Source organism: Convolutriloba macropyga, chromosome 13 (assembly GCF_964194025.1).
Source record: "Convolutriloba macropyga chromosome 13, txConMacr16.3, whole genome shotgun sequence".
Lineage (NCBI taxonomy): Eukaryota > Metazoa > Xenacoelomorpha > Acoela > Convolutidae > Convolutriloba > Convolutriloba macropyga.
The window spans coordinates 8,829,116-8,854,612 of NC_134480.1; the positions used below are offsets into that span (position 1 = coordinate 8,829,116).

General features: G+C 35.7%; 1 long non-coding RNA gene across 1 annotated transcript; it reads right to left on the reverse strand.

Moving 5' to 3' along the window:
• Positions 1–254: 254 nt before the first annotated feature.
• Positions 255–25,497, reverse strand: LOC142352275 (uncharacterized). Its single transcript, XR_012760997.1, has 3 exons — positions 25,100–25,497; positions 13,083–13,601; positions 255–1,087 (listed from the first exon to the last, which is right to left on the reverse strand). It is a non-coding gene; the product is annotated as an uncharacterized LOC142352275 (long non-coding RNA).

The following is a 25,497-nucleotide window of genomic DNA, read 5'->3' on the forward strand; positions in this document are numbered from 1 at the left end:
TTAAGAAAAAAACTTTCAGCAGAAAATTATAATTGCCAATGCACAAAAAGCAAAAAAAAAATAAAAGCGTTAGTATTTAAACCAAAACTTTGACATTTTGAACAGTTGAAGCATATATGTAATTGGATGAACTTATATGTACAATAAAGGATTGATATCACAATTTTCAGCCCTTAATCGTAGTAACTATTAATTTGTTTTTTAGCCTGCCGAGTTTAATGATCATAGCCAAGTTAACTGATCATATCAAAATGATGTTTTTTTTTGTATTTCCAATGCACATAGAAGGGTCTAAATAGCCCTGGTTCAGACCCAAATCTTCGTGCTACCACTGAAATATAAAGATTCAGTTCTGAATTAGGCAGCCACCAGGGTTAGGGTTACTGGCAGTATATTACCTGAGCAAGTTATACAATAGAAAGTTCATAAATTAACTTGAGTATAATTCAAATTTTGTAAGTTTTAGGATAAATCAATATTAAAACAGAATTAGACAACTAGTCTGACTATGATTAATGCAAGCTTCAATTTCTAATCTTTATGACAAAATTTATCAATCGGAATAAATCTATTAAATTTTGAGAAAAAATTCTGATAAGCCCGAAACTTAAGGAAATTGAAAGTTTACCCTAATCAAGTATGGTCGGACCAGCTAACTATGAAACAGTTTAACAAGTAGGCTGTCCCGCACGTCATCAACGAAGTCATAACCAGCCAAGTTAATAACTCATAACTGTGGAAGTTAATATGAGTAAATAATGGTAAAAGTGACTGTGTTTATAAAGCATTTTATGGAAAAATTTTGAGGGGAATTTGACTAGTGGGGTGAATTGTGGGTTACAATAAAGGGAAGGGAAGCGTGATGAACAGGGAATAAGGGGGTAAGGATAGACTACAGTGGTAAACAAGGAAGAAGAGATATGTATATTGTTTATACGGGGTGATATGTCCCAAAGGTATTCTTTATTTTTCCCTCTTTTTCTCTCTCCGCTCTGATGCTTTTTCCTTGTTGTTTTCTATTACTGACTGTCTTACCATCCAACTCTAATCCATACCTCTTCGTCTTCGCAGTTGTTTATCCAATCAGCTAAAATCACAACAAACACCCTAATCTTATTATGTACTATTGTTCAGGACTTGACAAGTGAACAAATTTCAAAAAGTAAACAATTCATGATGAAACGTAAACTGAAAAGTAAAGTCAAAAGGCATTAACACTTCATGTGATAAAATAAAAGCTATGAAAGGAACGCCAAAAAGTTCTGATAATTTGGGGACCGCGATTGAAGAAATTCATTTTAAGTAAGATTTGGCGAAAAATTTTGCAGATTGACGAAGAAAAAAGAATGAACAAAAATATACTTAGTTTGCGGCATTTTAGTTCTACTGAACCAATATGAATAAACTTTAAGCAGTTTTAAGCGCATGCACCAGACCGACTCGAAATCCGCTGATATGATTACAAACTGACCTTTTATTTTACAAATGTGACGTAAAATATCTTTAAAAGGATAAATATTTGTTGTATTTTTTTGTCAGAACGCTTACTTTGAAGCATCTCATAGCTTTCAATTTTTGCATAAATTTGAAGTCATTCATTTGACAAAACACTCGAGTCATTTGACAATTTTCTCGTATCGTGAATCGTAGACAGATTTCAATGTAGGAACAGATTATTGTTTGTTTCTGAAGGAATGAAGTCACAAAAAGTCATCTAGGTAAGGATATTTTCATTTTTCTATAGAAAAACAACAATCATGCAAATGGTCACACATCGAATATCTATGGTGATATTGTGACTTTTTAATCACAATCGTTTGTTTTTTCAGATCATTTAATTACCCTTTATTTTACAAATTTCTGTTTTCTTTAAAAACAAAAATTGTTTAATAAAACAGTAGTTCACGAGAAAGGACACGAGTAGTAGGACACGAGAAAAAACGGCAAAAACATTTGTTATTATATCTCAGTAGTGTGCAAAGATAACCGAGATGCAAGAAGTGTGTTTAGCATGCCATTGACTGATGGCTCAATCTCCTCTCTCTCTCTCCCTGTAGCAGTCAATGTAAGATTGAGCTCTCACTCAATCATAGCTCCACCTCAGTCATAGCTTGACCTCTTTTCTACTGCAAAGGTGATAACAAGTGAAAACTTCGGACGCCAAAAAGGCATTGTCACCAAAACGGAGCAATACTGCTCGAAAAGTGAACAGTAAAAATAATAGAAAACAAGGCGGCTCGATAATGTGCGATGGCACATAAGGTTCCGACCCCGCCCATCCACAATTTTGGCATAATTGTCTACCAAATGAGGAACAGATAGAAAAACCCAAAAATTATTTTTTGTGAATCCCGAAAAAGCCCAAGTCTTTTCCAAAAAATTCTGTATGAACGATAAGATAGCCTTCCAAGCAAATAATTCAGTGGAGTAAATATTAATGCATTAGATGGCTGTAATATCTCAATATTAAGAAAGCGAGTCAAGACGAACAGCAAAATCAAACAACAACAACAACAAACATTAATTACATCAAAAAATTTATGTCCCTCTTAAAAACTAAATTTAATAGCAAAGTCAACATACCGTCGGATAAACCTAAAACTAAACAAAAATAACTTATAAATCACCAGAAAACATATGCAACCAGTCCATAAAATGGTTTGGTAACAATTGTACAAAAAAGAACAAAAACAGTAGGTAAAAAAATTAACTTATTTTTTTTAAACAGTTAACTTCAAAGTAATAAATTCCATTAGGAATCAATTAAAATTACCACAAATTTATGATTACCACTGCTTCTATAGAAGGGCATTAGGACCTGTCCTTATTCATTTTTTAAAGCGGCTAAAAAGAACAACAAAGAACAAACAAAATTTCAATTGAAACTTGCCGGAAAACGCTGTCAAAATAGTCAAGCCAAATTTTGGCACACAAAATATAATTGATTGCGCCTTCTTCAAACAGCTATAATGTAGTACGTGGCCATTCATTAGTAACACTAGGTAACAAGTAGACAAAAAAAGCGAAGTGCTAAAGTATGTAATACTTTTGATTTTTTTTTCGAAACAAAATTACATTCAATATCATAAAAGGCATTAATTACAAAAGAGCTATTTAAATCGGGTCGTTTATTCGTAAAAAGAAAGCCCTCGAGACCTGTAATTATCCAGAATATTTCTTGCATCAACAAAAAGAACGTCAAATATGACAAAAATCAAATTAATTTACTTTTTTTGTGAAAAACTGATGTCGAAGCCAGTAAGGTCATAACAAATTCTTTAGAAAAAAGATTTTGGGACACCAATCCCTTTTATTCCCTTGACACCCAATATGTCATATTTGACCTGTAATTAACTAACGAGATTAAGTAACAAAAAGAAACATAAAAAAAAAACAAAAATTGCGAAATTAAAAAGTTTTTTTTTTTTAAATTTTGGAAAACGATTGTTTTCAAAGTCATGAAAGCCATCAGCTATCTATTAATATCAGACTATCGGTTCTTCTATTCTTCCATGAAAAGCCAATGAAAGCTATCACTATACAGGAAATTTCATATGAACGAACCGACAAATCATAAATGACAGTTAGAGACAAAATAAATTTAAAAAGTCGAGGCCGTTAGAACCATGATATATATCTTTCAGGATTTTAATATGTTCAATTGTGCCTTATTTTGAATGCAAATAAGGTGACATGAGAACTGTCAATAATCTGATAATGTGACAAAATTAGAATACGTGAAAAACTGGCAAATATCAAAACAAACAAAAATCTGAAATCTTGTCGTATCAAAGCCAGAAAACAATAACTTCAGGCTTAAAACTGCAACCAAGATTAAATGTTAAATCAGTAGGAAAAAGAAGCAGTCTTTCTTTGCTGACACTAAGCTGGAAGTTGTACAAATTAAGAAAAAAATAGAGGAAAAAATATTTAAGCTATTATTTATTGAAAAGTCAATTATTTTTAAAAAAAGAAACGACCATAAACTTTCAATTAAAAAACTAAATGCATTAGCTTGTAGCTGCTTAGCAAGCGAATTGGTCGGACCTATCACTCCTGAGCTTTGGTTTGATATGTTCTGTTCTTTATTATTAAAAAAAGTTTTTTTTTTTAAAAAAAGACCGACTGATTACAACCCGATTTTTTTCGGATTGTAACAGTCCAAGAATGGCCCAAAACTAGCCCTGTAAATACTTATTGTCAGTTAGGAACAATTGATTTTTCGAATGTTGTAGATATAGATAATTTGTTAGTTGAAAACTCAAAATAAAATCTGCATTTTTGATAATCAACGAGTAAAGTTAGCAGAAAACGCCAAAGTTTTAACTACAGTGCACTCTCAGCGGACTCTGAAGTAGAAATATTCCCCCTCTGAGTCTACAAAGATTGTATGAGTGTTGTTTGGGGGTTTACTGCCGGCAAATTTAATCAAAGTGGACAAAAGTAGCTTATTTCGTGCTGTTTTTGATGAAAAAGGCTAAATTTTGAAATGTTTATCCAGATTTTTTGACCAAAAAATGAAATCAAAACAATCAACAATGCTTTTTCGTCTTCAAAAATAAAATCAACGATACTATTTATAAAAATTATAACAAATTTTAGCAAAATTGACGAAAATTTAAGCAAAAATTTCGGAAAATGTGAATAAAAACAACGTGAATTCACTCTTCTTTTCTCAGAAGTTTAAACCTCGATAACTCCCTGTAAAAAACGAAAATTAAAAAAAAACTTTTTAATTCCATATTCTACGCTGGACGAGCTTTCTAATGATACCAGTCTCAACTCTCTACGATGAATATATCGAGCGGCGAAAATTCACGGAACAAAAAAAAACCCAGTTGAGTATATAGTTCCTCCCCCCCCTCAAGAGGGTCGGAACAACAAGACCTGCCAACAGTTTTCTGTTAACTGCTACAGATTGAAACACCTGTTGCTGTCCGACTGCAATTGGGAAAAAATGTATAAATGGAGTACAAAAACGTATAATTTTGTTGCATCTTGCAGGAGATCTGTTCATGCAATAAATACAATATGACTGGACAAATTTAGTGCACTGTTATTCATTTCAACAAAAAGCACATCGTGTATTCGGTGTGAAAAATTTATTCAAAAAATGGAAATGTTTTATCTTAGAAATTTATCTGGTTAATTTCTCTTCGTGATCTGGTTGCAAATTGATAACTGATTATTTTACAAAAAATGAAGTTGTACATTAAATATGAAAACAAGAAGAAATGCTTATTTTTTTATGCACAAAAGCTGAAATTTTACCCACAAAAAAGATTACATCTGCTATACGCACGCCTTAAAGTGCATTGTCCAAATTAAAGTGGTTAGAGCAGTCAGTTCTTCATGTACAAATTAAACACTTTTACAGATGTCTTGAAATCTAAACACAAAAAAATCTGGTGTTTAAAAACTCTTCTAGAGTTAGCTTTATAAAAGATTACATAAAACGTCAAACTTTGTGTACTCTCAGCTCAGTTGGCTGTTGAACAGCGGATTTGTTTGACTGAAGCTCTAATTTATTGCCTTTCCATCTGTTTGAGCATTCCTTTTGTAGTCTTAAGATTATTTAGGCATTTAATGCTGCAAAAATTTCGAAATATTGCTTGAATTTTGTCCACTGTGCAAAAATATAAATAAGCACATTCTGCCATTTCATCAGATAAACCAAAAAATTATGCAAAATTGCAGTTTTCCGCAACTCTTGGCCTCTGAGGAAAGATTTTTTTAGTTTGCAACTCCCTATATTGGACTTCAGAATAGATTTCCACTCTATTTCAGGGTTTTTTTGCTGGAAGATTGCTGGAACAAAATTAATGTATAAATTTAATGAATGCAAATTACAAAAAATGGAAAAATAGGGCAGAAATTTCTATTTTTGAATTATTCCTAACTTCTGAAAAAGGGCAACCATCATATAGATAACGATTGGGACTGGAAATTAATTAATATATACTAATCAATCTGTCCGATAATATGCGTAACCAAATACCCGAAATACCCGGAGGTTGGTTACAGAGAAAATCAGCGCTGAATCAGTCTAAAGACATTCTGTTTTTTGTGGAGGGCCAGTACTATGTTCATGTCCCAATTTACATTGGGTAATCTTGCTTTTCGATTGCAATGTAATGCATGAAAAAAGTAACTCCCGCCAACAAGGTCCAGCTTAACTCCCGCCAACAAGGTTTGCCTTACCTGCAACTTCGAGCTTCCGCGTGGGTAATTGCAACATTTAATTTGCGTAACAAGGCGCAACGACTTATCTAAATGAGTTTTGTGGTAATTACCTACAAAATAGCTTAAGTATAAAGACCATGTTTACTACTGCAGTAATTACTAGTTATAAACTACAAAAGTATGAGACTGTTCTGCTCCGACATAATTTTGGTGCATGAAAAAACTGCGCATAAAGAAACTTGAAATGCACTTGATATGCAATGTTTGAGAACTGAATTCGGGTTTTTACTATTGATATATGCTGATTCAGCACAAAAATGCTCTGAGACGAAAATCCCGGTACATATCTGACAATATTCATCAAGACCAAACCATTTTTCCGATTTAAACTATTTGTTGTCTTCGGTTGAAAATTTTGCGAGTGCACAATACCGATCTTTTCTGCTGAATTTCATATTTTGACAGACGAGGCATATCGACAAAAGAGACATCAAGGCAAGATGAAAACAAACCGGGGCAAACATATCCTAGTATTACGCATTAAATTCATTAAAAGCCCATCAACTGGAACTATTATAACGGACAACGTTTAAATTTGTTTAAAAATGATTCCAGCATTTTGTTTGCTTTTGAAATGCGTAAATAAAAACAATTTACCTGAAGAGAGCAGTTGAATATACAAAGCAACTTCAAAATCATAAAGCACAATTAATCTTTCATAAGATGTTTATACCAATTTAGTTTATTGTTGTCTTGCTTGCTTGACGTAAACAAAATAAAAGCATATCCTAAATGGATTAAATAAATCCTTCAAAAATTCGGTCGTGTATAATAGGCTAGTCAAAGAGAAACTCTGTCAATAAATTTGATCAAAAACGTCTCCAAAATAATTCTTTGCGAGTTTAAAAGTGTTCGACTTTAACATGCAGATTTTTAATGCATATTATATGCAAGGCCGCGCCAGAGCCATTATTTTTTCAAAAAAGAAATAAATGTCTCCCAGTTGGTAGTTCTTTGTTTAAAACTTGATTATATCACAAAAATGTCTATAATAACAATTTTGAAAAAAAAATGACTTACTTAATGAACAGCACCCTCCTACTCTCCCGCTAAACAAACAGGGGGCTATAATTGGCGCTCATCTTGCTAAATAGAACTAAACGTAGTTCAAATATTAAAAAATTGCTATTTGTAAATTTCATTTTTATTATGGTACATGGCAGAGCAAAAGTTTATGAACTCCACTCCCCAACAGTTTCTGTAGGAAGTAAAAAAACCATATCCACTATATTCGAGTTTCACCGCATATTTACTAGTTCAGTGGCAAAGGTTTTACGTCTGGTAATCTAGGGGACTCGGAAATGCAATGCTACGCTGGAAGCTTTTTTCAGGAAGGGCCTGACGCCTGGGTGTCTACCGCTATCTCAGTTAGTGGAAGTTAGAAAAGTGGACAATCAGAGGAGTGGGCCCTGAAAAGGCCACCGTGGACTGAAGACCATCTAGTTCTGAATTCTTTTCCAGTCCAATTCCCATTAGCGCAAGCAAGTGCCTAAAACGCGAGTTGTTGAGGCAGAGCATTGAATAGTGCCCTCAAAGTAAGGGAGCTGAGCGATAATTGGTGGGACTTTGTTTAAAAATGGCTCTTGCACTCATGTCACGAAATCTGGTATGCTAATTCGAAAGTCGACAAAGTCACGCACGTGAAATCGAGACAAGAAGATAAAGTTGTCTATTGAGTGGTGAATTGGCCAGACTCCAAATAAAGTCTCTTGTGAACACAAATCGCTTAAACCTAACTGTGATAGTAAGAAACGAAAACATGGTTAGTAAGGTTGCTGTGTGAGAGAAGTTGAGATCATTGCTACAAGGTATCACTGAAAACTATTTAGTAGTGGAAGCGAAAAATGGTGTGATCCCTTGCGCACAATTAAAATCTGAACGGAAGACAAATTATTAAGAACATTGTGCAAGGTCCAGACAAACTAGATGTAGTGGTCGTCACAGAAACAAACATCGTAAAATATAAAAGTAATTTGATTATTTGATATTCTTTTTCTTCATGGTTTTTCCAGTTTTGCTAAAATTTTGTTAAAACTCTTAACAATAGTGTCATTGGTTTTTACCTTTGAAGATAAAGGAAGATTGCTGCTTTTTGCTTTTAAAATACATTTTGACTTGCTTTTTAGTACACTTTATTTAAATATGCCCAAGAGATCTGAAAACTGCTAACACGATATTTCTAAACTACAAAAGAAGGTTACTTTTACGTCGGCCTCCTATAAGAGATTTCTTTAATTAAAATATTGCCCGTTTTCCGGTAAAATAACTGATACATATCCAAAATGCATCGGTCACTTCTTATATATTCACATAATTCATTTTAAAAATTTTCTATTTCTTCAAAATTTGGGACAATGAAGTGCTTTATTTAGACGCGCAGTTTAATTCGTGACCTAAACAATTTTCGGATTGAAATGCGGCGTGATCTTTTTTTAAAGAAAATTGTACTTTTAATAATTTGAACAGTAATTACCGAAGAGAAAGTTTTCGAGTCAAGGTTTAATGAATGCAAATCCCATTTACATCACAGAGAGCTCAAATGAACATATAATACATTAGGTTTTTTGGACGAGCTCGTTCTTTTTATTGTTTTGCAAATCATTTTTGTACGCTTAGATTGAATTTTGTATTTTGCTTAAATTTGTTTTTTACAGTCTCCTGATTTAGTCTCAATGATCAATTATTTTAGTTCTTTGTTCGTTAAAGGTAAAACTAAAGCATGCTTTTAACTGAGGTTAAATATCTTTCAAATATTTTTTTCAGAGAATGTCAGTGAATTTTCGAATTTTGCTTATTTTTAACTTACCTCTGTCTACCTGTAAAGACACAACTTTTGTCAACTTCATTCTTACCTTACTTATGTCAATTTAAAAATGCAGCTCAATCGTGATTTTTATGTGACATAAGATTTTGAAATGTTTGCTTTTATATGAGGTTCTTTTTTGTTTATTCGGAAAATATTTAAGAGTATATGTCGTCCTTTGTAATTATACATCATATTCAAGATAATGTAAGATCACAATGCCTAACTCTAATTGTATATTTGAAACGATTTAAAGATTGCAGTTTTTAGCTAAAGGCTTTTTTGACTTTCAAACTAACAAAAATACAAAAAAGAAGAGGATTTTTGTAACTATTTTTTTGTTCCTGATTTTTTCATCTTCTTAATTAGTCTCATTTTTTTCAGGCGTAATTACTTTTTTACTTAACAATACAACAATTTTCTAATGCTTACATGTTTCCGTTATATGGTTTATAATGTCTCATAGTTTTCATGGTTTCAATTAAGTTGTTTCGTAAAATTGTGGCTGAAATATGAGTTCTCTCCGTATTTGATTTTTTGTATCCTTGTGAACCAGCTTCACTAATATCAAGCCTAAGGAGGGTCAAGATGATCTAATTTTGATTTTAGTTGAAAGCTTATATTTTCTGTGGTTTTGGAAAAGAATTTGTTGAAATCAAATCAATCAATTTCTGAACTTTGTCAATTTTCATCTTCTGTCAAAATTTAGCTAGTATCTGTAAATAAAAAAGGCATCAAATTTCCAACTGGGCTGACCGTTTAGCTTTATTAGTGCTTTCTTTTCGACTTATTTTTTGCAGGCTTTAACACTGCATTTTCTTTTTAAAATGCAATTTCTGGATACCTGACCTTTGTGAGGTTGGTTTTTTGTTTCCTTGCAGCAAAAAGGAGTCCTTTATGCGTTGAAAGATTAATGGTGGACTATTCAACCTTTGCTTTGTTCTAAGTAAATTGTTTATGACTCTAACGGCTGCGACAACGATTTCTTGTTAAATTTTTTTTTCTCAAAATTGACCGACATTTTCGTTCTTTTTGTAGTCGCGTGACCTTTTCTGGAAAATAACATGTCTCAATTGCTTCCTCAAGAGGTGTAAATGAAGTGGTTTCATTTTCAATCTCATTCACAATTTAACCTCATGATGAACAAATTAACACTTTTCATGATTTCAGTTGATAACTAATTGTTTTAATCACTTAGAAAGTATTTTTTTTCAACGACAGAAAATTATGTTTGAAGTTTAGCCTTTCCACTTTTTGGAGTTGGTAAAGAGTCTCACTGAGGGCAGTTCCCATGACTTCTTTATGCAACACAGCTTGTTTGGTACCGTTGAGGTAGTGTTCGATGCCATTTTAATTTTGTTATTGTATTTAACTTTATATATAGACATCGACTTTCGGGTGTAATTAATGTTTGTTATTTGATATATAATTTTGTCTTGTCTCGTATTCTGGTGAATGGCAGGTCTCATTAGCCGTCTTATATGGCGTTAATTTGTTCAGTTAGTGGTTTGCTGAGCAAAATGTGTAAATTTGAATGTTTTCTATCTCTTCCTCGTTGGGTAGACAATTAAGTCAAAACTGAGAATGAGAAGAGTCAGAACTTCATCTGCAAACGCATATTACTGAGCCTCCTTGTCTTCCGTTTATTCTCAAAAAATCTTGAGAGCATAAAAACATATGCTCTTTTGGCAGCTAAGTTTTAAATTTTACAACTTTCTTCAACTTTTTGCAATTTTCAAATCTTTGCAAAAAGACAACAATTTTCTTGAAAAATATATCAAACATCAATTTTGATATAGTCTTTTATTGTGAAATTTTCTAATATATTTTTGCGTCAAACTCTTGCAGAAAAAACTATGCACCCCACTCAAACAAACATAATTTGATTCTATGCTGCTTAAAGCCTAAATTTTAATATATAATTACGTTTTGAAAGATGGTAATTGTTGATCACAATTCCTAATTTGTTGCTCTAAAATTAATTTAAGGGGGCTTGAACTTTTAATTTGGTCATACTTATATCATTTAAGAAATAAATAAAATGACTAACTTGAGCTATCGTAGACAAACAAAATCGTTTATTTCCTGAAATTTCTGATATCCTCGCATTAATTATGTCGAAAGATTGAACAAGTATTGCCCCGAGGATAAATTTCTTAGGGCTAATTTATTTTAATGAAAAACGTCCAACTAACATGTCAATTTTTCACTTCAAGGCACGAAGTTAATTGAGCGGAAACCAGTAGTCAAATTAACTTCAAAACAGTCGTATATTTTGAAAATTTTAGTTAACTAACTTTGAATGATTTTATTGGGAAATATTTCCTGGTGCTGTCAGCAATTGTCGATTAACTTGAGCAAACAAATAATATTAAACAGCAGTTCCCTGATAAAGCTCTGTCTTTATTGATTTATTTCTGTCCCTTCGGGGCTAACTTGGAGAGAAAAAGTACTAATAATCCGCGGGAAATTATAACACGATTGAAGCGGTGTTGAATTATTTCAGGAACTATTTTCTGTTCCCTAAGCCCCCAATTGAGGGAACAAGGACACACAGGGGGTAAGGCGAAACCTAGAGTAGGGGGTGGGAAAGAGGAACAGGGGGGGGGGGGGGTAATTGTAAATTGGGAAATTTGGGTTGTATTGAAATAAATCACAACAATTGTGTTGTAATCGGAACAATAAGGCCAATAATTCGTTCAACAGTCTTAAAATGTAGTCATATCAAATTTTACCTTTTGTTAACATACCATTCTACATGAACAAAATATGAACACGCATTACGTGCAAAATCGTCAATAGTAATAAATTTATGTGTGCGAATGAGAGCTGGCAGCTTGATCACAGCGACCCCTTGAAAACAGAAAAGCTGGATTATCTAAAGCCAGTTTTGTTCCCTTAGTACAATAAGGTGTAAAGGTGTATAATCGGGCAAAAAGGGAAATTTTGCGGCTCAGCAATTTTTGCGTCCCAAACAGTCAGGGCACCCTACACCGTGTAATTTGAATCGTGGCCCTAATTTTGCCCATTTTTCCTCCGTAACCAGTAACGTGACCCAACCCCCCCCCCCCCCCCCCCCCAACAAGAGAAGGGAACGGGTAAAGGGAGAGAGAAAAATGTCCATATGATTAAAACTCGGTTCTAATGAGATAAACTGAAATAACCTGCAATGTTATATTAGTAAAAGATTGACAATATGTAACGCTTAACACCACTGGAAAACAAAAATCAGACATTTTTTTTTAAAAATGATTAATTGGAGCGGAAAAGATCAAAAGGTGATCTGACAAGACAAATTAGGAACGATCTAAAAGTTTAACTTATGAATTAATTGTTTCGCATTTGTTCTAGAAAGTCAGTCATCGAGACAGAGATAGGCGCGGTGTCGTGTTTTTTTTTTCACGTCTCTCATCTTTACACCCTTTTCATTTTACCACGGTTTCATAACCCCTATATCATTAAAAACCTCATAATATCTTAGCCGTCTGATATTTCACACTGAAACTTTGATCTGATATTGGGTAAATAAAATTCATGGTTAATGATTTAGTGACTAAAATTGAACTGAAATTACATGAATAAGTTGTAAAAATTAAAAACCGCTTACAGTACTTCCGCAGCTCAGTCATTTCACCCCCACTTCAATCTCAAAATTATTCCTCCGCAAAATTTAGACTTTAAACCTGGGCTTTAAACAGCTCTTAAAGCAAAATTGGCCAATTAACTCTACCTTAAAGAACTTATTCAATGTGCCACATTGACACTAATAAAGAAAGCATTATTTCTTCTAAAAATGCTGCTCAAGCTCATTACGATATCATCACCCCCCCCCCCCCCACTCGTGCGTTTCATATTCGGTATGGACATACCTGCTTCTTCCTGGGACCTCAATCTGGGGAACTAAATGTTGTTCAGAATCAAGTGAACTAAAAGAACCTATTTCAAAACTTACCTCCAAAAATATTTACGTAGTCTCTCAGGGCCTCTTGTTCTTTTCAAATTCAAAGATAATATCAATTTAGGTTGGACTGCTTACCTTTCAAAATTGCTCTGCCATTCTTGATAAGTTAAAGCTGTTTGTAATTATTAACCAGCGGGTGAACTTCGGATGATAATAAACGGCAATAAATCAGAATAAATTTGGGCAATGTTAGCTTTTCGTTAGTTTTCTTTCAAGTGCTCTGTTGGTTACAATTGTCAATTACTGTTTACGAACACTTGCATACAACGTTTCAGGCATTTTTACCACTATTCAGGTCAGTTTCAAACAAATAGCAATTTGAGACCACTTTCAAATAAAATTCACGTCCAATAAAACTGGTAAATGAAACGTAATAAATTTTATAATCAAGTGTGGCTGGCCGGCTTTTGTAATTAGAAAGGGTATAGCTTTTAAACGCAAGTGGCGACTTATAAAATAAGCGATTCATTACAACCAGTCATAACATGCTAAGATGTTTGCGTGATATCTGATTGTGTTGAATTAGTTTGACGCTTGCGATGCTAATTGGTTGCAGATGATCGCTAGGGGGTACTTTGAGACAACAGTAGAATCCTAGAAGGTTAGACAAAATGATATCTACGGTCATGTGTAAACACTCCCATTTACATCGCAAAAATTTGAAATCAAATTGATGACAACAAAATTTCGAAAACAGAGAAGTTGAGAAACAATTCGCTTTGGTAGGTTAAAATGATCTTTGAAAATTTATAGTTTTTAGATTAATAGAAGTTCGCTTTAAACAAATGTGCAGAAATTTTCACCTAAAATTGGATGTTTGAAATAAAGGAAAGACATAAAAATTTTTCGGACAAAGAAGTTGAGAACATCTCTAACTTCATCTTCTTATCAAGGAATCATTTGGTTAACCTCATAAATCTTCCCATGAATCGCAGTTCAGTCTCACTAAAACGGCACAAAATTGACAGACTTGACAGCTATTGAAATGAAACTAGAAACCAATCAGGCTAAAAACGTACAGAAACCGCTCAAGATATTGAAAACAGGACAAACAGAACAGTTTTTGCCGAGACAAAAACAAAAAATTTGACGTGCCTCTTTGTTACCAGTTATTCTTTCCTGCTCAATTTAGCCCCTCCATTGAGTTTCTCAGCCAAAAAATACACAATGCTGCAACATTGCAAAATTGAAAACAAAAGATAAACAGACGACTGAAATTCGTTTTGAGAAAAATATCAGTTGAAAAAATCTTTAACTTCGTTTTTATTCCTTTCAGTCTTCGCAACAACCGTTAAGCTTGTGAGTCCTAATTTACTTTTAAAAAAAGGATGAAGCTATGCATAATTAAACAAATATCATAACTTAAAAAAAAACAGAAAACACTGAGATAATAAAAGAAATACCACTTCTGAATTACTCTCAAACAAAGTTTGCAGATAATACATTAGTTATGTGGTCTTTTTGTGCGATATTCGGCTTCACCAATTTTTGCCGGACCCTTTTGCCCCCCAAAATTGGTTAACAGGTAAAGCCTCGAGAGCGTTAAATTCTGCTTTTCGTCAAGTATATTCTAAGTACACATTTGACAAAAATAACTTCGGACACAAATTCATTGTATGAAGAGCAGTTCATCCCCCCTTCAGCCCCTAAACCCATATCAGCCATCCCCACCCCCAAATCCAAGCCCCGGCTTATCAATCCACCTGTAGCCAGCTAAGCTCGACCACAACATGTCCACAGTCCCTGCACAAAGATATAGAAAAGATGTAGCCTTCTGGTCTCAATTGTCCCACTGTTAGTCTCCACAGAGGGTTCCAGTTGGCTTCCTTCTTTTGCTGAGAGAGCATGTTTCCACTACTGGGTCCACTTTTCCCGTGACAGAGGTGGGGTGACTGTAGCTTTTTCCCAAAAAGGCATCTATATTAAGAGGCATTTTTCTGGAGTCTTTTGCTGACCGCAACATGTAACGCTGATTGATTTACTATTTAGTCAAATTGCGCTGCAAATGATCTCTCTATACTTAGAGATGGAGTTTGTGCTGCTTTTACTACTTACACTTAAGTGATTTTGAAATTTCTACAATTGTATTTGGATTTAGCATCGCAAATGACAACATAGATTTCTGATCTCTATTTTGAAAAACGAATGAAAATTTTGAATTAAATCAGAACTGTAGCAGTGAAGTTAGGGAATGAAAGTATCCACAATTTACGGCACACGAGGAATTGAAAATGATCACAGATTGATTTCGCAGAACGACATGAAATTCACAATCTTTGCTACATGAACAGAAAGTTTCAAATTGTCTTGTAAACAAATTAACTCATGATCATGTTTTGAACTATATTGGAAAAAAAAGGTTAAAATGAAGAAAACGAACTATATACGGTATGGAATATTGTTCCCAATATTCAACCCGTATGATAACATTTGTGAAGCGCTTTCAAAAATCTTTTTAAATCGCGTCCACTGAAAATATATAATTACAAGTTTGACGTGTCCGCTGAATAAAAATAGTTAAGAATTTTTTCAATCATATCCACTGAATAAAATTAAATACAAATTTGACGATATTGCTGCCACAGAATTGCCGTCACAAACTTGTTGAAGTCAACAATAATAATAAAAAAAATATTAAGCTGTGCAAAAGAGTGCCGCCAAAAACGTTTAGAGCAGTCAAAATGAAAATTGAATGCAAGTAGGCTGCTGCGGCTGCTCAAGAATCTCAGCGAAACGAATTATCACAGCCCGGCTCTGGAGCTTTGCGCCGGCCTGGTTCTTTGCTGGGTTCAACTCACTAATAATCTCGATGAAGCAATAAGTCGCTCGGGCGTATTAAAGGACTGTAACTTTAATTCTGATTAAGAAAATCCATAGTGATAAACTATGTTCAATATGGTGCTGAAGTTTTTAAGGCTTCAGTCAGTGTTGGAAAAGTAGCTATCGTCTTGTCAAGAAAGCACAACGAACTTGAATCTCGCAAGATCTTACGGTCGAGCAAAACGTAGCAAAAGAGACTAAAGTTGTTGAGGAATCAAATTATAGTCTAATCTAAGAGCCAACTGCTTTCTAACAGTTTCTATTGGTTCTAAGTACAATATAGTTTCAAAGTTCAAACAATTCGGTTAGGTAACTAGTCAGGAAAAAATAATTTATCACATCATTGTTACTTGTTTCTGATTGGTTAATCAAGTAAAGTGATTTAAGTCAGCGTTTTCAAAGTAAATGTCAAGTTACTGCAATATTTGCGTTCGTTGACATTAGCACGAATAGTTATTACGTAGCTCGAAATGCCTAGTGGTTGTGTATTTGATATTTAATGAAAACCTAACGTATCATAAAATAACTTATTTAAAAATTCAGCAGTATTTGACAAAATATCAAAATATGCCAATTCTGCACCACATAAGTGGTAAAAGCCACAATTGTGGGTTTGATGCCATAGCGTTCGTTCGTTCCATGGATAGTTTAAAAGTTACCCTAACTCTAAGCTAAAACCTCGGATTTCTCAGGCTTCCCTTCCCAAAATTTGGGGTTGTACAAATTTTCGGTCCCACCTTGAAAAATTTGTCAGTTTTAACAATTTCCGAGTTTTAACATATTCTCAGTTTTTCAGTTTCAAAGGTTATTTCCTGCTGCCTGATAGCTTTTGTAGCTGCTTTGCAATGGCGCCAACATCGCCGGTCCTGATTTTGATCTCAAAAACCCCACCGTAGAAAACAGGCGCTAATTTTGACTCGCGCTGATCGCACAACACCGTTGCTGGCAAAAAAGATCTCAAAAGTTTGTCCAGTATGTACTCACAACGTTTCACAGTGCCATCTACTAGCCATACTAACTCGGCCTCTTTCAGGTTTAGCACATGCTCTTTTGACCACTTCGACCTCTGGTTCCTTTGTGGACGGTATTCGCGGGTCCATCTTTTCGAGATCAAGTCTGCATAGGCTTGAGCCGTTTTGAAAGGCGTTCCCAGATCATGGTAGCGTTAATTACATGGAATGAATGGAGCACTCGCGTTTTCTTTTCCTATCAAGAAATGATTTGAAGTGAGTGCCGTCAGGTCTTCAGGGTCGTCACTTACTGCTGTCAGGAGTCTTGCTTTAAAAGTTTAATCTACAAGACATATTGTAGTGCTGAGTACCTTGTCGGTAAGTTTTCGGTTGTCGAAGATTGCAATCATGACTTTCTTGCAACTATGAACTAGTCTCTTCCGGATTCCACCAAAATGTGGTGCTCCAGGTGGATTGAATTTCCAAATGATCTTTTTTCTGCGCTAAGGCACTCTCAATCTTAGCTTTGTCCCACGCGTCCATGAATGCTCTCAAACTGTTGGCTGCTCCAACGAAATTCGTTCCCTTGTCATTGATGATGTTGTTCGTGTAGCGGCGTATTGCAATGAATCTTGTCATTGCAGCTAGACATGACTCGGTGTCGAATGACTGTGCAACTTTGATATGTACTGCTTTGGTTGTTGAGCAAGTGAAAAAACAGCACCATCTCTTCAGTTAACGTCGTAGGAACTTAAACTCCGAAATGCATAAATAGGACAACATGCTCATGAAATCGTTCTCGTGGTAGTTCTGCCATCGGTGGATGAATTGGATTGGCGTTTCTGTGCCGACTTTTGACACATCTCGACTTGATTCTACTTACGCTTTCCATAATCCGATGCTCCAGTACCCTTTTTGGGGCATTTGAGATTTCCTTGTTGCTAGTTATCAACTTCGAAACATTCGGGAAGCTTTCGTTTTGAACAAATCGAAACAAAATTTGTTCTGCTTGATGGATCTCGTCTGCTTTGAGAGGTCCCTTCTGCTTTGTTTCGAACCCCATGCAGTATACATTGAAGATTCTAATTTGAAAATAGCTACTGTTTAATCTCCGGTTTAATAGTTGCTCTGGATCAGTTCCTGTGGCCTGCTCAGCTTCAGCTTCGTTTGCTTGGAACCACGGCTTTGGTCAACTTTCTTCTTCTTTCTTGAGCAATGCCCCCCGTTTAACCGCCCGGATTCCTTGAGACTTTCATTGAATATCCCTCTTTTTCAAATATCTGCAGGGTTTTCTATGACTTTGACATGTCTCTATTAGTCTAAAGAAGACCTCTCCAGTATTTCTGCTGCCCTGTTTGGAACAAACAATTGTTGTTTTATGTGAGTTGATTGTAACTACTGTAACACTGTGAATAAACCTTTCCAATGTTAGATTTTTTCAATTTTCACATCATATTCTATCAAAATCTGCCTCCTGAGACGAACTCCATAGACTGCGGCCTGAAGCTTTGACGTTGGAGTTGTCGTGTGCCTGATAGGTGCTACACGGAATTTTCCTATCACATAGGTAAGTTTTAACGTCACCGCGTCTTGCAGATGTGCAACGACGCACATTGCTTCTTGTGAAGAGTCTGCTAATTTGTGGAGTCGCAAGTTTGTACATCTTATTTCCAAATACAGTAGATTAATCGACATCGTCCTTATTTCTCTTAATTCAGGGCACTAATCGCTGAAAGTGGCCGGTTCATAACTTTTTGACCCATGCCTGTCTCAATGATACCCAGATGCTTTTCGGCAGAAAGCGCATTCTTATGGTGAAGGGCGAATAAATCCCAAACGGGTCGAACACTGCCAAGACAAGAATACTGCTAAGGCTGCAAAAGATAGGACAATTCTCTGAGTTGTTTCCGCTGGAACTTATTGCTCAGATCCACGAAAAACTATGAGACTGTCCGTGTCTCTTTTCCAGTTCAATCCAAGTATTGAGGATGATTGTGGTTTGAACTCAAAAATTTTTACAACTTTCGTTAATCTCTCTCCCTCTCGGAACTGTGCCTTGACTCCTTCGTCACTTGTTATCCATTTCGATAAATTGAATCCAACTTTTTTCAGGAGGTTTTGAATTTTTTGGTTGATTTCGATTGCTTCTTGAGGTGTTCAGGCTGACATGATGAAATCGTCCACGTAGAAGTTTCGCTGGACAGCATTTACAAGATTTTGGTCCTCTGTCGCGTTATCTTTTGCCACTTGATTCGAAGCGTAATTTGCCCAAGTCGGCAAGCTGTTCGCCTAAAAATATGTCTTGTATACTTGTAAACTTCTCTCTTCTATTTTGGATCTTCTTTTCAGAGAAACTATAAGCATCGGCTGTCATCGGTTGGGACAGCAACTGGAAGAAAAAATGCTTCTATGTCGGCTTAAAGCGCTAATTGGTGTTCGCGGAAGCAAAAATTAATTCTAATCAGACTCCGCTACATATCTGGTCCAGATGGAAGTTTTTAATTGAGGGCTACACCTTGGTACTTTGCTGCTGCGTTGCACATTATTCTAAACTTTTCGGGATTATGATGGTTGATTACAGGATGAAGTGCCAAATACCTTTGAAGCTTGTCTCTGGTTTCATTCAGTTCATCTTGTTCATTTTTGCGGAAATAACCGGCTTTGAAGTCAGCGTCAATGTTTTCCTGATAACGTTTTTGTAACACATCATTCTCATGTAGGCTTCGTTCTAGGACTTGAGTTGCCCCATAGAGGAGTAGAAGTTATTTGGTAACTTCACTTCCTCTTCTCGCCACAGAAGTTCAACTTCGTATCTTTCACAGGTGAAACGAGTTATTTGCTCCAGTGTTTTGATTGATCTCTGCTCATCTTTCGAATGACCGGTGACATGACAATTTCAGAGGTAGAATTCGGTGTCCCAACACATACTCAACTGACTCGCTATCTTGTCCTTTGATACTGAGTTTGCTGTTGTAGCAAGAGTTGCTGCTTGCTTCGCTGGTAGGGGACCACTTCCTATTTTCATTTTCACCGCCCAAGCTACGGTTTTATTGTCCGCATTCTTGAATTCTAATGGGTGATCGATAACGTAGCAGTCTTGTTCAGGAATTACTTTAACTTTGTTTAGGTTGTAGTTCTGATCTCCCAACCCGCTTTAGCGATCTTTCAACCCTTGCAGATTTACATTTTCAGCAACCACCTGCAGGTCTTCATGAACAAAAATTGTCAGTGATCGAGACTTCTCGTGTGCTGAAATCGGCAAAACTTCTGTCTTGACATTTTGTGATCCGTGGATTCCTGTTCCGGACAAGGACGCTTTTCGACCTTGCAGTTGCAGTGTAGATACGATTGATTTATCCACGAAAAAAATTGAGGAAACTGTATCACACATTGCCTGCACGCTGGGGTTTAGATTACCATTCACTACTTTAAGGAGGACTTCATGGAGCCTTCTTTGGGTGAAGTTTATTGCTACTGCTGTCGTAGCTTCTGAGGTAACTGTTGTAGCCTCCTTCTTTGAGAAGTCACTCTGCAAAAAATTGTTGTGTTGTGTTCCACAATTGAGCACACTGGAAGTTCTCTTTTTGCAATTTTTTGACCAATGGCCACGTCTCAGGCAGTTTAAACACTGTCTGAATTTCTGCACGTATTCTCCGCCTTTATTCATTTTCATTGACTAAAATTTCTCGCAACTCAAGATGAAGTGCTGCTCATCTCCTAAGGGGCATTTTGATTTGTGTCAATGTATGAAAGTTGTCAATTCTGACCAATTTTTGAGTACAGTCAACTTGCTGCATGTAGTAGGTGTCGTAGCCATCTTTAAGCTGATGTGAAAGTTTACTTTTTTACTGAATTCAGAACTCCCTCTAATTCCGTGTCAGAAGCCGATTCAGAAGCTAACTGTGTTTGTGACTACGTTTTCAAAGTGAACAATGCCAATGTAGTAGTCGTGTCTAACTGGAGGATTACTTTATATCTTCTTAAGTTGAGATTCGACTATGCTCCCGGTCGGCCAAAATTTTTGCAGAGAATTTCCCAGGCTTGATTTTATGCCTGTAAGCTGAAAACCAATCCACAAAATGCCGCTTGTGCCTGGCCAGTGACGTTAATTGTCAGATACTGCATCCTTTCAGTATCGCTTAGCCCTTTTTGATGCACAATTACATCAAAGAATTCTGCCAACACGGGATCTCCTGAATACTTTAGTTTGGGTAATCCTCTTATATCACCACCCGCTCCGTAGCTTGTTTGTGGGTTAGTTAGGCTCACCGTTGTTTGATTTTGGCTCTCCATCAATCTCTTCCGAGAATTTTGCTTGGGACTTTGACTTGTGACTTTGACTTTGACTCTAACTTTTGGAACGCTGACATTCCTTGCCGTTGGAACGTCGTCTTGGGCAAAAGCGTCTGGGGTTCTAACACTCTAATTGGTTTAGGGATCTCTGATTTCCTGAGAATTGTCAGAACTGCATCTTGGAGTTGCGTTTAGAAAAGTCACATTCCCGGTTGGAACTGCGGGGTAATTTTTGGGTAGACGCTGAAACGTTTTCAATCCCTGTCCTGTGTGGCAGTCCTAGGAGGGTCGACACAACATTAGGAGATAGTGGTTGTCTAGGGCCAAGAGTTGGAAACTGAAGCTGTCCAGCTTTTCGTTCTCTCTAGCTTGCGCCTTGATCCAACACTTTCCAAGTCGTCTGCCTGCAACCCCGATACTTTTGAACTTCCTTTTGTCAGTTCAATTTTCAGGCGCCTTTGCTCTTCGTCGGCTTCAGCTTTCTTCCTTTCTTTTTTATGGGCTTGCTCATTCTGCCGCACTCGTAGTTCGTCTTCTTATTGGTGCAGATTTAGACTTAATTGCTGTTCTTGTTTTTGTTGTCGCTGCTGCTGTAAACTTCGTTCCGGTTCTGGTTTTTGTTGCTGCTGCTATAAACGCAATTCTTCTTGCCGACGACAAAGTTCTATTTCCTCACGCTCCTGCTCTAACTCCAACTGTCAATCTTGCAGTCGTTGCTCTTCCTTTTTGTTAGCTCTGAGGTTTGCGAGCTCTGAGGGTGCAAATTTAGACGTAATTGCTGCTCTCGTTTTTTTTGTCGCTGCTGCTGTAAACGTCGTTTCTGTTCTGGTTGTTGTTGCTGCTGCTGAAAACGCAATTCTTCTTGCCGACGAAAAAATTCTATTTCCTCACACTCCTGCTTTAACTCCAACTGTCAGTCTTGCAGTCGTTGCTCTTCTTTTTTGTTAGCTCTGAGGTTTGCGAGCTCCATTTCATGCATCTGTCGCCTTCTCGATGATCGCGAGTTGGCAATAATGAGTACTTTTTTGCTTCCATTTGTAGCAGAATGTAATGAAGAGACCTCAATTTTCTCTTCGAGGTTTACTATTGCTCCATTTCCTGCATCAATTACAGTATTGTCTGAGTCCGTATCACCAGCCAATGTGGATAACAACGATGTTTGATTTCCATTCCCGGCGGCTCGCACGTACTGTTTTAGCATGCCTCAATGATAATCTTTATTCTCACTTAAAGTCGACAACCAATCCGAAGGAGTATCTGATTTCACGATTCTTATAAATTCTACGTGATTCGAATCTAATTTCGTTACGAAGAGTTCCATTTTGCTACACAATGCTCGCTTGCGGGAGTCGTCTAAATTTTTAGTTCCCATCCCTTCTTCGAGGTTCGTCCCTTTACTATAACACGATGTACAATCTCCCTTTAAAGCGTAGAATCGCAAAATGTCTTTTAGATTGCTGAAAACGCAACTGCGATATTCTTCATTTTTTCGTATGTTTGGTATTGGCTAAAAAATAGCCATTTGAGGGTCTTCTTCTTTTCGCCCAACTTTTGTTCGGGGTCGGCATCGAAACTCTCCAAAAACTTGGTCTTCGGGAGTTGTCTCTGTTGCTGTCTCTTGTTCTCGGTATCATCGTTAGTCTCAAAAAACATAGTCTCATCGTTGTTCTGAGTCAAGTGACTTATCACACCAGCAAGATGTCTGTCAAATATTTTGAGCAATTCAGCTCGCTAATTTTCTAGTCTCCTGAGCTGGCCTGACAGATTTTAGTCAGCCGTTTTCCGTTGTCTATCGGGGCTCTTTCCAGCCGTCGTAAGGATTTTGTTCTGGTCATTTAAATGCAATTGAAGATTCATTGCTGTTCGCGTTGTTGTCCGGGTCGGCGGACCAAATGTTGCGGCTGCTTAAGAATCTCAGAGCAGAGAGCCAACTGCTCTTTGTAACAGTTTCTAATGGTTCTAATTAGAATATGGTTTCACTGTTCAAGCAATTCAGTTTATGTAAAGAATCAGGTCAATATAATTTATTACATCATTGTTACTTGTTTCTAATTGGTTAACCAAGTTAAGTCAGCGTTTACAAAGTAAATGTCAAATTACTGCAATATTTGCGTTTGTTGACATGTGCGCGAATGGTTATTACGTAGCTCTAAAAGCCTCGAATGTAGTGTATTTGATCTTTAATGAACACCTAACGTATCATAAAATGGCCTATTTAAAAAGTTTAAAAATAAATGACAAAATATCCAAAATTGGTAATTTTGCACCGTAAAAGTGTTAATAGCCACCCTTAGATTGATGCCATAACGTTTGTTGGGTCCATGGATAGCTTAGTGTTTACCCTTATCAAGTGCTAAGACCTTTGACTGTTCAGGTTTTGCCTTCAGAAAATCAGTTGGGGGTTGGAGTCCCAAAAATTTTCAGTTTCGATCATTTTTGATTTGTGACCAACTCCGAGTTTTTCCAGTTTCAAAAGTTGATTCTTGTTTTCTGAGGACCGTTTGCTATAACCTCGAGTTCCTCAGGTTTTCTCCTCTCAAAATCGAGGGTTTTAAAAAATTTTGGTCCCAACTTTAAAATTTTTCAGTTTGACCTTTTTTAAGTTTTAACAAATTCTAAATGTTTTCAGTTTCAAAACGTATTTCTTGCTGTCTGATGGCTTTTGTAGCTGATATGAAAAGGCACCAACATAAGCAAATGTTTTTCAGGGTAAGAGACAGTTCTGAAATGAACCTTTTGAAGACCTAAAAAATAAAAAAAACAGCCCAAAAACAATAAAAGCACAAACATTTGCTTCATTAAAGGCAAACGCTTGCTCAACCGCCTTTGATTCAGTATTAATCACAAAGCTCTTGTTTGTTTTAAAAACTGCTAGGATGCCGTGTGTTATTGAGGAAACTAGGAAATTTATATTACTCTTAGAAAAAGTGTTGTCCAAAACAAAAATCTGTTGAGTGAGAGTTATTAAGATATCCTATAGAAGACAAAGATAAGCAAAAGAAGAAAATTCCAATAAAACGTGGCTGAAACTTCTTTTAGAATATTTCAAAAAAAAATCTAGAAACAAAATAAAATTTAAAATCTGGGTAAAAAAGTTTCCTATATTTTCAAAATTTTTCTGTAAATAATTTTTCTTCTGAACCTACGAAAACTAGCATTTCTGTTCAGTTTTTGAACACTTTCACCAAAATACTGGCTAGTACACACCCGTAAAATAACAGCTTTGCCAGCAAGTTTGCTTGTTTCTTAAGCAACAGTCTATTTCCGCTCTTAAAATATGTATTCTTAGAAAGTAGAGTCCGCAAACGCAAAATGTTGACTTTGATTACAACACTTTCAAAGTAAAATCCTCATTTGAATGTAATTAGTGTCCACTTTTGCAAAAATATTAATCATCATATCTACGAACTATTATGTGGACAATTAGTCAATTAAAACCTGAAAAAGACTAGGACGAAAAAAGTTCATTGATTTCTTAGCACTTGTTATGTGTTTCAATTGACCAAGATAAAAAATGGGTTTTTAATTTTTTCAAATACTTTGAAACTAACCGGCTACATTTGTGCAATTAAAGATTTTTTCAGCAAAATTTTGATTATAATTGGATACGATTCAAATTATAATTTTTCTACCTTTTTTGCTTGTACGAACGTGTGGACTTCACTAACACAAATTGTGGACATCAGTTGGATAATTTTGCAAAAAGTGCACAGATAAGGGTAAATAAAAACCACTTTTAATGTTTTGCAAGTAAAGTTCACGTTTTGGAAATTGAAATCCAATTACTAAATAGCTCAAAATTGGCTCTATTTTTCGCGTCTGTACTAACTGGCAATAAACATTCTCAAAAATTGTCTTCCAAGTCTGAAAATTTATATTTGGACTAGTAAACCATTCTTAGTTCGCCTAATTATTTTTTCGTAAGGTAACTATCGACTATTGTTAATTTAATTAAAAAAAAACTGAACAATGATTTAATTACAGCACAGTGGGTGGCAATTGAAATCTTTGAGAGCTCACTTTTCTTACCTTTCTTCAACTCTGTTCTGTCACTTGCACTAAACAACAACAATCACTGCTTCAGTTGGCGATTAAATAAACAAAAACAGCTCCAATATAAAAACCAATTATCGAATATCTTCAAGCTTGACAAGTAATAAACAAAAAATCCATCGTGCGCATGTCCATAATGATTACACATAATGGCTTTAAAATGCCCATAATAGTCAGGTATGGTCAATTAACAAATATACAACTATAATTGCTGTTTTAGCTGCTTTTTATCAACAAAATGTCAAATCACATGCTGTTTTGACTTCAAACATTCGAAGCTACGCGTTTTGTATGAACCGAAGAACATTAAACGAGAAGAAAGTAAATAAATCATAAGAGTTTTCTTTGCTCTTCTTTAGACGTAATGGTGTTCG